This window comes from Plectrocnemia conspersa, unplaced genomic scaffold (assembly GCF_051122295.1).
Source record: "Plectrocnemia conspersa isolate PC_06_02 unplaced genomic scaffold, ASM5112229v1 ptg000003l, whole genome shotgun sequence".
NCBI lineage: Eukaryota > Metazoa > Arthropoda > Insecta > Trichoptera > Polycentropodidae > Plectrocnemia > Plectrocnemia conspersa.
In genome coordinates, this window is record NW_028277167.1 from 12563318 (window position 1) to 12578028 (window position 14711).

The 14711-nt window shown below is 30.2% G+C and overlaps 2 non-coding genes across 2 annotated transcripts; one reads left to right on the forward strand and one right to left on the reverse strand.

Annotated features, from left to right (window-relative positions):
• The first annotated feature begins 972 nt into the window (after nt 1-972).
• Nucleotides 973-1044, forward strand: TRNAD-GUC (transfer RNA aspartic acid (anticodon GUC)). Its single transcript has one exon. It is a non-coding gene; the product is annotated as a tRNA-Asp (tRNA).
• Nucleotides 1045-1471: 427 nt separating this feature from the next.
• TRNAD-GUC (transfer RNA aspartic acid (anticodon GUC)) lies at nt 1472-1543 on the reverse strand. Its single transcript has one exon. It is a non-coding gene; the product is annotated as a tRNA-Asp (tRNA).
• Nucleotides 1544-14711: the final 13168 nt, after the last annotated feature.

A 14711-nucleotide genomic window follows, 5' to 3' on the forward strand; every position in this document is an offset into this window, starting at 1 on the left:
GTTAGAGAGCTCTTGAAATTTGGATGCCTTGAACTTCAAAGTGTGAATGTCTCGTATGTATACCCATGACCTCCTCCATAGGTTGTTTTGTTTTTCGCCCCATTTCAATGGAATGGCCAATTACAATGGGTGGCTGTTGGGTCGAATAGGAATTTGCCACAGATACTTTTAATCTTTCTGATTTAGGTCGCTACTTTTTAACTTAATATGCTAAAAAGTTTTCCTACTGTGGTGTTTATTGGTATACAATAATATATTAAATTGTATACGATTTAGCATTATAATTTTATAAATATTTTTACCGCGATAGTTGACGGTCAATTGGCTAGTAATCAATCAGAAACAATGTAGACATATTTATAAATACATTTTCAAATGTCAAAATCAAATATTTCGGATATATTTTTAATTCCTACGATTTCAGAAAGTGATTTTTAAAAAAATACTATTAAATTTTAGTACTCTTGAAAAAATAAGCACCAGTATAATATATATGTGGTGTATATAAACATGATTAGTATATAAATAAATATAAATGTTTATGGGGAAAAGAGTATTTTACTTTGTTTTTTAATGTTATCGATTAAACACATGCCCAATATTTTATATTATATGTTAAAAAAGGGTATTGTGTTTAAATAGATAACATATGTACAAGTATTATACATATGAATATTAGAGTCATATATTCACTTTAAACTAAAAATTATTTTGGGATATATCTATAATTACTTCACCAATATTAGTAGATTTTTTATATTGATATCTCATGAGCAAGTTGTCTCATGTAAACTAAAAATCAGTGAAATGAAGGACTGATATTCGTACAGATAAAATTCATATTAAAATTAGATTTGTTTTCAATAAAAATAAATATTTGTTTAGTGCAACACTTTGTAGTTTACGCTTGTTAATATTTAATATATATATTGCTCTTACTCAATTACGGTATTTTGCTCAGCTTAAACATAATCCTCGGTAGTATAGTGGTAAGTATCCCCGCCTGTCACGCGGGAGACCGGGGTTCGATTCCCCGCCGGGGAGGATTTTTTTTTTATTTTTTTTACAAAAATTGCTTATCTCATTTTATTAAAATTTTCAAAATAAATTAAAAATAATAATTAATAATCTAAGCCATTCAAATCAACAATAAAATATTTATGTGCGGTATTTAACTTGCATAATATGTATTAAATTTTCGTATGCAGGACGCATGCAAAAAAAGTCATCTAGAAAATTTGTTTAAATGTGGGACACTTTCCGGGATGATGTTCGATGCAAGACGAACATCTCAAATCCGGGACGTCTGGTCACTTTACCTACTTATAAGCACTAACGCTTTATTTTATACACACTATATTAAAACATATCTAATTAGTAATTTAATTTTTATAGTTTAAAATTAGTTATAAATAACTCAATAAAAATAAGTATACATATAAAATTATTTTTTGAATAAAAAAAAAAAATCCTCCCCGGCGGGGAATCGAACCCCGGTCTCCCGCGTGACAGGCGGGGATACTTACCACTATACTACCGAGGACTGTGTTGACGCTTCGCAAAATATCGTATTCAAGTAGTCAATATTTTCAACATAGGCATAAACACAGTGATCGAATTACTACGCACACGAAAATTTTACACAGCGAAAGTTCTGTAAAATGTGATTGTCAAATATATTTTTCTGTTTTATATTTTATCTATTTTTCATGAAAATTTGTGTAATTATATGAAATGTAAGTGTATCATATCAATTAATTATAAAATATTTTAAAATTTAAATAATTCTATTATCTCCTCTATAATTTTATATCGAATTATTTAATTTTAATATTAACAGGCACATAATGAAAAAATCAATTGATTGAAACAAGATAATAATAAATATTTATACACTATTTTTAAAATAATTTTATCTGGTTTTACAAGAAAAATATCTGGGTTAAATAAAAATGTGGCAATAAAGTAATTTTGATTTAAAAATAAAAGCATATGGATAATTTTAATTATGAAAACCTTATGAAAGCTGATGATTTGTTAAACTAAATATATCAATAAACGGTGATAGATACAAAACATAATTGTATAACAGCTGATCTTTCAAAAAATAAATAAAAGCAAATTATTGTAATGTATTTAATTATTATATAAGAAACATGTATTTTTAAAACTCTTGTGAGTGATCGATTTGTGACCAATTTTCGAGTGAGCAGTGCTTTCTGACTAATATTTTTGTGAACAATAATCCGTGCGACATCCTAAAATAATATATTTATTTTAAATTAAAAATATAAAATATTTTTTTTAATTAAAATTTTTAAATATATTTTTAAATAAAATTCTTAAATTTTTTTTTTAATTAAAATTAAAAAATATTTTTTTAATTAAAATTTTAAAATATTTTTTTAATTAAAATTTTTAATTTATTTTTATATTATTATACACATTTTTTGTGGAATATTGCAGAGCAAAAGGAATAAAATCGTGCCTTCGTGGTGAAAACGCTTAATTACCAAGTAATTATATTAAGATTTTTTATAACAATATTACGAGTGGAAATCGATTGAAGTACATCTAAACCAAATTTTGATCAATAGGAGTGCGCAAAAAACAATCATCCCTTCTCAGAAGTCAAAAATTCACGTCAAAACCAATAAAATCATGGCGTCCCCGTCGAAGTGGGAACGCTCGTTACCGAGCGTTCCCACTGCAACGGCGCCGACACGATTTTATTGCTTTTGACGTGAATTTTTGCCTTCTGCGAAGTGATAATTGTTTTTGCGCCCTCATATTGACTAAAATTCAGTTTGAATATATTTTGACCAATGCTATTACATCAATAATAGTATTAATATCGGTAAGAATAGCCATCATATTATTAAAATATAGTGTAACAGCCAAGTGCAGACAAACTATGGAGCAATATGTGATATGCAAAGTTCGTCTATACTTCTTCCGCTAATTTTCTCCTGAGAAATGAGTTGGCTTAGTTTGTATTTTGGACTTGTCCTAATGAAAGTTAGGACAAGTCCTAGCGCCTATCAGTTAAATTATATTTTCGCTATAAGAAATACATATCTACTGGTGAAAATATATTTGGACTTCACTAGTGAAAATATACATATTCACTGTAACATTCATACATCGCATTTAAATAAATAATGATGTAAATTTATATATTATTACGTATTGAAAAGTATCGAATAATTTTATTAGCACCTGCCAGATAAATTATATTCACTGGTAAAAATATATATCTACCGGTGAAAATGTATTCCGATATGATTTCATTGAAATGATATATTTAAAAAAAAACAGCTGCTAAATAAATAATACTTTTACATCGTACTTTATGGAAGAGATACAAAGAAAATTCTTATTAACATAAAATGTGTTCAATGATGATTTTTTTTCATATAGAAATTCATAATAATTGAGATCTAATTGTATAAGATTTAAGATTTATATTATATTTTAAAAAATATAAAACTTATATTATATTTTTGCAGGGGAGTCTAATCAAAGGTCTGGATAGTCTATGTCACGCGTAACTATCGCGAAGGTCATCCGCGTTCATTGATGCCCACTAATCAGCGCTTCTCAAACTATGCGTCACCGACAATTAATAATAGGCGTTATCTTAGAGCTATGATGATTGCTTGCGCGCGTAAACACGAGCGACGGTGCAAAAAAAGAGAGGTGACCCACTGAAACACACTGATAAGCACTTTTTCGATAATGCGACTGCTTTTTCGCGGTATCAAAAAAAACCGCGAGATAAATAAAGGTCGTGAGACACGTTCAAATATTTGCTGTACAAACACCGAGAGCGAAACGATACAAAACATATATACAGAAAGGTCTCGATAAATCGAAACATGCTGAATGGAAATTTGTCAAAAAACCAACATTTATTTATATTTCTCCATAATATATTACAGACACTTCTAGGCGACGTCAGTCTTATCCAAGGAAATCCCGTGGGAACAAGCAAGTAATGCGGTGCTTAAGAACGCCAACTTCTAAGAGGCGATGGAATATAAATATTAGATCTAGAATTATGTATAAAAAAGGCAAAAATAAATATTTTTAAGCGCATTTCTACGAATTATTCGAAAATAATCCGATAAAGAAATATGTCAAGGCAAGCGCCATATATATTGATAAAATCAGCAAAGGGCGAAAGAATTATTGAAACATTATTAGTTGATTGAAACTAAGCATGCTGATAAAGCTCCCTTGAAGCTGATGCAGTCGAGTTTTATAAATAATTGAAATTACTCTAGTAGACTAGTTTAACTATTTTATCTTACACTATTTTACTAAAATAGTGTAAGATATCTATTGGAGCACTGTAATTTGCAATTCTAATAATTTTGAACATAACTATAAAATAAGTTAAGTCATATAAAAATGACTTATTTATTGTAATATGCCTGAATCAAAGCCTGTAAATCAGTGACATATATTTTATTAATTATAAATTACTATGAATGCCATAGCTTTATATGTTTTTAATTATTCAATCGTGAGATTATGTAAATCTAAAAAAACAAAATCTATGGTGGTCAATCGAAACTAATTATATATCATAGTAATCAATAATTCTGATCTCCCAGACACGATAGAAATTTAAAAACGATAGGGTCCATATAGGATTCAAACACAGGTCTTTCAGGTATTAGGCACTAACTGTTTTTTTATAATTTAGATTAGATTATCTACTATTACGTCTGCTAATAAAAAAATGGAATGTGTCGAAATGCTTTGAAGATTATACAAATCGATATAAAACTAATAAATAATATTCTATATGCAAACAACTCATTCTTGCAGATGGTATCGAAGGGTTTACTGTACATAATAAGACACGAAAGGTTATCGGTACATTAAATTCAGATTCTTCGTGACATTGAAATTTCGTGGCTTATGTGGAAATGTAAGTAAAATTTACAAAGTCACGTGCATCACCGATAACGTGTGTGTTTGTATTACTCTATGGATGTGTATGAGAGTTCTTTCAGGTCGTAATCGTTTTTTTTTCATTCGTGATGGATAAATGGACTTACGACCTTCCAGTGTCTCCTCGATCGCTGGAACACTCTCCCTAATGACAAGCAGACAATGCATGCAAAGGGGAGTTCGTATTAAATGCACGCAGAAATGAAACAGTTTTTAAATACATATAGTTAATACAATTGCCACAATAAATTGTTTATTTAATTATCGATCGCCTATGTGACCGTAAAAAAGGTCGATCATAAACTATATACTGGTCGATTAGCAAATAAATAAATATTTTTTTTTGCAAATTGCAAAACTAGGTTCAAAACAATGGTGGCCGAGAGGATATCGTAATTTTTAATTCGTTCAAAATCGGAAGAGTACAGAGATTTAGTTGCTGCAGTTAACACAATAAAATAATATGCTATTTCTAAGCCGAGAAAAGACGTCGTAGTTCGGAGATGTGATATGTTCCAAACTGCGAGTGTATAGATAGATAGATAGGGTTTAACCAATAGTTTCCCAATAGATCCCTTTACACTTTATAAATATTTTATATTATCAACTATTTCTCGAAAAGAAACACTACGTATCCACAAATATATAACACAATCCATAGCAGTGAATCAGCAATGCGTGTATTGTCTTTTCAAATAAACGACAGATTGGCAATTTTAAATTTTCTATTGACTTTCGGTATTATGACAAAGTTTTAAACATAGTACTAAATATTATGGCCGAAACCGTAATTATCACAATAGTGTTGATGATATCAGCACCTGCGGTAACTATGGTACTACTGTGGTCATATTTTTTGTAAAAATAATATTTATAAATTTTAAGAGAAATAATATGACACGTAAACACAGTTTGAGACACTGGCAAACAAGTTTTGATTTAAGAACGCTGTTAAAAAAATAACTTTTACTATTATATATTTTATTTTAAATAATATTTCTTTGAAAATTTACATCGCATTTATTTTATTTATTTATTCAAGTTACGGACATCCACCTTCAAATATTTTTTTGTCGTCTGGCTTTTTCATTTGCACCCCCATAAAATTCAGCACTTTTCCCGACGACAGTCTCAGTTTCAATTAATCGAGAAATACCCTTGATTGCGGTCGTTAGGTATTGTACACGAAGCTACAGTTAATGCAACTTAAAACATTAAGCCAGACCTACTAAATAAAGTACATAATGCTTCCTAATTAAAATTAATGTGAGTATATAAAGTATATTGTACTTTAGTAACTTTACCATTTAACATTATAGAGAAGCTGAGTGGCTGAGAATAATGACGTACATATATACAGTAAGTTTCTATGTGACTAATTAGTTTTCGTGCAAGTCGAACAAAAGTTAAATTCGAACTATTTTCGATAAAGATATGTAAAACTAAATTGATCCTTTATAACCAATCTTAAAAAAATTCTAGAATAATTCATGTTTTTCGATTAGCTTTTCATATAACAGGTAGCAATAATTTGGAAATATTCTTTAAGACCCTTGGGTTTTCACTGTGGTAAATTAGAATTAGTTTAGTTTTTCCACATCTTGCAGCATTTTCACTAGATACTTCATCTAGTTGGAATATGTATTATATAACTTTCGTGTTTAGGATACTATACTATTTTATGTAAACACATACACAATGAAACAAAATGCAGCAAATGCTTAAAAATGTCAAGGACTTCCTTCACTAGAACATAAATGTAAATATTTATTACGAAGAGAAAGAGATCGGAACAATTTTCCCTAAGATGGACAGCCAAAATAAAAATATGTCACTATTTGCGTCCTTAATTATACACCTTTCTGAACTCTCGATTCCATTGTCATTGCACTTAAGAATCGAAGCATTTTTTCAAATGCAAACTGGGAACATTGACCGTCTGAGCCCTTAGTAGTAATAGTTCATTGGGCCTTGTCGACCGGAGCATCAATCCCTTTATGAAATTTCTTCACATCACAAAATAACAGGGAACGTATTCAAAAATTAATTTTATCAATAATCACACTCGGTCGAACGATTCATATTAACTTGCATTAACCACCCACTTGCCGCCCACTGATGCCCTCGCAATCGACGTGCCCTTTGTGATTCATTGTGAGTCAACGGGTATCCCAGACGCACAGCCAAGGACAATTTTCATTAATTCATCATGATGAAAATAAACCCTGCTCGGCGCGTTCAAAGATAACCAGTTAAATTTAACCGCGTTCGCAACCGACGACCTTGATCGTGGTAAGATTCTCGACTAAGTCATCGCCCCCGAAGGATCTCTTTCAGTGTCAGTAGATCCCTGAGAACTTATGGGATATTAGATAAAATCCAACCATTATTATAACTAGAAGAATAATTATGTATTATTAAACATGCACACATACATAAGTATATATGCATATGAAAATAGAAAAAAACATGTTAATATATATATATTTCTATTCATCTAAATATAAGATTTGTGAGGAAGGGTAAAAAAAAAGTATAAGTAATCGAAATAAGGCATTGCGGGTAATAAGGGCGAACTAAAGAGATGCACGTTTTGAAATAATTGCTTATTTGAGGTACTAATGCCGAAGGGGTGTGACTTTGCAATCGAAATAGACGTCGTAAAAGCAAGTGACAGATTATTTTTATTATATACAATTTATCACAGCAAAATAGTGTTGAGTTATATTCCGTAGACTGAGTGCATTGGTGCTCTCTTGATGGCCGCTGATGTCTCTAGTGTTAATGAGGGTCTTTCTCGGTTTGCCTCGAATGCCATTTAAGCTCCTCTCTGATCGCCTGTCGTCTAGAATCGCCTCAAATCGTTAGATCGTATTTCGTCTGTCAGTGTGATAAAGAGTCACGTCTTATGTCTTCTTGATTCGAGACAGCTTTGGAGAATCACAGATGCCGATGTTAGTGGTTAATTATACAACCAAATAAATATGTTGAAAGTGTAACTTTCGATGAGCATTACAGCAAGGGGTATAATATAATGGTGGTTTTTACGCAGGAGAGACGCATTATTTATCGCACATACCTTACCCACAAAAGTGTAGTTTTATATATTCGATATTCGATATTCGAACAGTTGAAAATGACGAATATTTGGAAACTATAGTTATATTTCGTTGAAGATTTCAGTACACATGTAAATTTTTTAAACTCAAAATGACATATTACAAGAATATCATTTATTCAAAGAAAATCATGACAAATTTAGCAACGATAGAAAATTGCGATATTTTTCTCTTCAAATACATTGTATCGTATGCACAAATTTGTGCGTTTTGACAAAAAATTTTTGAAATCAAAAGATCAATACATTAAAACAAAATTGTATATCATATTGTTTACCAATATCCACTCTGAGGTTATTTTTGTGCGGTTTTATATTTTATCAGCTATGTCAAACCTGTAATCATAGCTTTAGCAAAAATATGAGTGCAATTTTGATTATATAAAATACGCATATTTATACAGTATCGACAAGGTTAGATAACAGGTACATCAAACAAGGAAAAAATGGCTTAATATATCTAAAATATGAAAAAAATACATCAAATGACCTTCTAATACCAATTGAGGAATATTGAATGATATTTTTTACAGATATTTTTTTAAATGTGTACCAGTGATAGTTCATTATTTCTATTCATTTTATTAAAATTTTGGAAAAAATATAATATGAAATTTTATTTCATATTTGTAATGGTTGCACTAAAGAACCCAACGAACAAAGTCACCTCCATAAAATGGTTCAATAAATCAAGGTCAGATTTTAAAATTTATTTATAATGGTAAAAATAAACATGTATTCTGGTATCAACATGATTTCAAATTATAATACGCATAATTTCGCTGTTTCGTGAAACATAATACGTTTACTATACATGAACGATAAAAATATATAAATTAAATTTTGTACTACCAAATTGATAACAACATTTTCATTAATTTGTTAAAAATTAATTCGAAAATTTGTCATGAAAAAAATAGTACAAATCTCAGGTGATCTTTGACGGAGATCCTGGTTCATATGAAAAAGAAAATAATATGTAGCTTCTTTAAAGTTATTTAATAGTTAAACGATTGAGTGATATTTGGTCTACTCTGTATATATTTTTGATTTTATATTTTATAAATAAAATATTCCTTTTAGATGCTTTTAATTAGTACAGTGATTGCGGGTAACTTGGTTTCGCAATACGAGAAAATGTTTTTAATCAATTTTGAATTGCAATACGAGCAGTACGTACTGCATCACTTTCTCTCATACTGATCTGATAATTCTCCTCGACTGTCAATGCATTGAAGACATACCTTTTTGAAAAGAATTTGTTACTCAAAGTGTCGTTGATTATAGATAATGCTCCTGCTCATCCTCCAAACCTTGAGAACGACTTATTGGAGGAATTCGAGTTCATTAAGATTATGTTCCTTCCACTCCAGCTAATGTATCAGCAAGACATTTCAAACTACAAAAAGTCACCAAATACAGATAAGATCACTTCTGAAGAGGAGGATAAAGGGGCTGAGAAACCTCTTATTTCAAATGAGTTTAGGGATATCAGTAAAATATGGGAAATTTCTTATAAAAGCACCACTCCTAGCCATGAATATATTCAATGACAATGCGATGTCACATTTTCGCCAGTTCATCAAAAGGTTTCATTGGATAGGTTTCTAGTCACAATATTTCATTGAGTTAAAAATGATTTAACCATTAAGAATACACGGTTTAAACAACATATAAGACGTTTATAATAAAGTACAGAATTAATACTAAATGGAAATCATTTTTATTAAATATAAAAACTTATCCAGCTGCAGATTGCGACTCAGACCATAATCTACTTGCAAACATGAGGTTGAAACTTAAGAAAATAATCAAAACAAAAAATAATTCCCTTATATTGACCCCGCGAAAAATAAAAGAGTTCAGCAAGATTATTACTTATAGAGTTTATTGGTTAGTAAAAAATCCAGAAAAGAACGTATACACAGTAAAAAATCCAGAAAAGAACGTATATTCTTGATTCGATACAGCTCTGGAGAAACACAGATACCGATGCTGGTGGTCTAATTATACAACCAAATAAATATGTTGAAAGTGTAACTTTCGATGAGCATTACAGCAAGGGGTATAGTATAATGGTGGTTTTTACGCAGGGAAGACGCATTATTTATCGCACATACCTTACGCACAAAAGTGTAGTTCTATATAGTAATTTGTTTATTAATCGATATTCGATATTCGAACAGTTGAAAATGACGAATATTTGGAAACTATAGTTATATTTCGTTGAAGATTTTCGTACACATAAATGACACAGAAGTATGTAAATTTTTTAAACTTAAAATGACATATTACAAGAATATAATTTATTCAAAGAAAATCATAACAATTTTAGCAACAATTGCAAAAAATAATAATTCCCTTATATTGATCCCGTGAAAATAAAAGAGTTGAGCAAGGTTATTATAGATAAAGTTTCTTGGTTAGTAAAAAATCCAGAAAAGAACGAATACACATCAAGGAGTCATATCAAAAAATTAACAGTCGGTAAACCTGGACTACTTCCAACCTGATCAAAAAAAAGTCAGGTAGATCAAGAATGTTATACAAAACATCATAGAGAAGTTCAGAGAAACTAGACATGACAAGAATAAACACATTATCGGCGCCAAAGGTCTATTTAGATCGCGATACCCACCCAGAACCATAGAAAATTAAGGACAGCTTAGGAGCCCCATAATAGATCTCGATAATCTTTTACAAAAATGGAAAGAATATTTCTCAGAATTATATAAAACAGACTTATCCAAGGAATTCAGCTTTGAAAGCTATTAATAAACTGAAGATGAACAAATCCACAGGTCGCGATAAAGTTTCAGCAGAAATTATTAATGAACTTTTAGGGTAAAGGTATTGCCATTTTGTATTATTATATATGTGCAACAAAATATGTCAAAGCGGAATGAGGCTTCAAGAATCAGTGGAACCTATTTTTATTTCCTTCCACCAAAAAGTGCACAAATTATAGAACAATTGCGTTTATCTCTCATACCAGTAACAACGATTGCATAATTATATAGGTTAGCAAATACCTAAAGAACAAGCTGGATTTTTAAAAGAAAAAATAACTAAAAAACAAGTACTCAATATTCACCAAATTATTATATCCTAATTTCTCACTGGCTTTGAATGAAACAACTTGCCATTTTATCGAGTCGTGGATGTTAATGAATGTGACTGAAGAATTTATTGTTGTTATAAATTTGAAAGATACAACTACCGGCATAAAATGCATGGACTAAAATTAACAAACCTAACTGGGATCAGTAAGAATATTAGAGCTGTTAAATTAATTTTTGAGCATAGAAAATGCCATAACAGAAAATTCGAAATTTTCGGAGCTTTTCATTTGTCATTATTTTTGTATGTGATGTCAGTTGTTATTAAAACGGTTAATGCAATAAAGGACAATTTACTTTTTTTACTCAAAAATTCGATAGTGAAGTCGCGGAAAATCATTTTTTTTTATGAATGAAAATTATCAGACTGTTCCTCAACAATGAATTTGGATCCATGTTTCTTTACAGATAGCACAATGAAATTAAACGAGCTTAACAAGCAGCTTCAATGTAAAAACAAATTGATCACAAATTTTAAGCAGACTATATAATGACAAGGGCACAGAAAAACTATCAAACTTGAGATACCCCGATGATACTACATTAATAACGAGAACTACCGACGAAATGAATGAGTTATTAAGCCACGTTGAAAGAAAGGGCAACCTCATAGGTCTCGAAATTAACAGATCCAAAACCAAAGCCATGATTATCGATAGAAGTTATGTACCCACGTGAAAAAATGAAACTACTACAACAACAAAGATAATAAATGACTTTGTGTATCTTGGATCTTTAATAAGTAAAGATGAAAGTTATGAACTCAAATTCAGAAAGCGAAAAAGAAAAATTGTTTAGTAAGATCCCTAATATTCTTCTCGTATCTTTATGCGTCTGAAATATGGATAATAAAGAAAGCAAATAGGAGAAGATTAGATGCGTTTTAAATGTGGTGATTGAGGCGTATGTTAAGAACACCCTGGACGACACGACGAACGAATGTCTCCATTCTAGGAAAATTTAATATTAAAGAAAGGCTCAATAATGTGCATAAAGAGAATTCTCCGTTTGTTACATGTCGCTCACGGAGGAGACAACAGCCTAGAGAGATAATAAAAAATATACGTGTATTTTGTATTAATCATTTATATAATGATTATTTATAAATTTCGGAACGAATGAAGTTTAATTTTCATTATTTCTTATGGGGAAATTAGCTTTATGTTTTATTATAATACGAGCATTTTTCTGGAACAAATTATGTGGATCCACTGTATTTCATTCCATACATTTTATTTTCTATATCAATTAATGTGTAGCCTGCACTTCCCCAAACTATATAAAAAAATACATACGCAGTCTAAAATAAAATCCAATAAAATCAAGTCAGTTGAACCAACCCTACTATTTTTTGAAATACAATACATGGTATCGTTCTTTCGAGCACAAAAATAAACTTTGTCTCTATATCGTGAGATTAAACCACCTGTTCGCCGTGTCACCGAGTCTGGGGGTAAATACATAGATAGTCGAAGCTGGAACGAGCTTCGGCTAGGGTTAGGGCACTCTGTCGACCCGAGTCCCATATCGAAAAGCGTGACATTGCGGCACCCTTGGCCTCGTAGGGCCGACGATCGCGTTATCGCTATTTTACTTTCCAGCTTACCACGCACTTTGCCGGTTGTTCTCTATATAACCATTCGACTTGCGGGCAATCGGTCCGACAACCTTTTCTCGTTTAATTCTCAAGCGCCCGCTTCTTCTGCTCGAAGAGCTTTGATTAAATTTCTTATTCTGATAATCTTGACGTCGGCTCATAATTGAAAATTTACGTTCCTCGATTCATTCTCGCAATAAACAATTCACGTTTGCATTTAAAACTACGTCTATAGGTTTATTTATTTATCTATGGGTCGCTGAAGCTCATATTGGATTGTGAATTATTGTAACGGTTCGCCTTGGGATGCGTTAAATATTTGAAACGACTGTCTGCTGTTTTTTTGCCTATTCTGAAAAACGCTGTAAAACAACGCAGAAAACCATATAAAGTATGATATCGAATGGAACATGATGTCACCGTAAGCAAACTACGAAAAAAAAGTTATTCGAAAGCAAATATAAAAATAACTTATGTACAATGGATTTAATTTTTTATTTCTCTTAAAAAGGTGATATTGAAATCGATCAAAATAGCTTCTTTGTTAAACACATTTTTAGCTCCCTAATATACTATTTTCAACTTCATAATAATAACAACAAAACATGTTTAAATATAACATTTTAAATATAGTACATTATATTTTTATGGTTCCATTAAATGAGTGTAATAAAGATCAATTTTATTTTTATAATAGCTTTTTGTTGGAACTGTTTTTTTTAAAAGAAATTTTAAAATAAAAAATATAACTTTAAATTGCCAACGAACGCCAAAATTGAATTACACCTTTTTTTCTATATGAAGAAGCTAATACAAATCCACATTATTTATAGTATATTTTTTTTAAAAGTGCTTAACAATTTAAATCGAAAAAATCCATTGCTTAGTTCGTTCTCAAGCGCGCCAAAACCAGAACTTCCCATAAATGTCAAATTTGCTTACATATGGCAACTCTTCTGTTATTTGTCAGGCGCGCGCTGGTACACAGTTTATTGCATTTAAATAAACAGTGAAATATGGTATAATCACAGCATTTTCTTACAAACGGTGTAGCACTTGAAATTATAGACAATATAAACAAAACTTTAAATTATAAGTGTGCCAGTAAGTGTCTGATTATATGAATAATATATCACAGTTATTCTAACAAAATTACTATTGACTTTTTATGATCTAATATTAAAAGACAAACAGCAGTGATTTGGAAATTAAATATATACATACCAAAGTTAATTAAACATATTACAATGTTAGTAATAAGGAAAAATCTCAAATTAGCGTTAACAAAAAGCTACATTTTATCCACTATACAATATCGTTTACAGTTAATTTTCAGAAACAATAAAAGGTCTAATAACATTTACGTATGTCAAACAATTAAAATATGACCTACAACTTATCAGTTTAAGAAGTGATGCCAATCTACGTGTTCAATTTAAATTTCTTTTATCGATAATATTAGTAGTAATAATGATAAGTTCTTATTGTTTTTAATTATTTTTCAGAACAATGATAGAACAGCTTTATGGCGACAAACATAAAGTGAATCATCTCTGCAAGTATTATCTTTTTATAAAGAATATACTACATAGGTTTGATGTAACTGAATATCCTGAATTTGGCTGTTCCAAAAGAGAAATGATTTCACAGAAGAAAAATTGATAAAAAAACCATGACGTAGAAACATATTTTTCACATCGAAATTAAAAATAATTCACTCTTAGATAGTTTGGCTATCGAATATTCCAGATATGCAATCACATATTTATAATCATTGTAAAATGTCGTCTTCTAGATAACATCTAAGAAACTAAACATTTATTGAACGGAACGATCTAGGTGAATTTTTTTACCGCAATAATGGTTTTAATCTATTTTATTTATATACCTTGGAGTATACAATAACTTACTCACT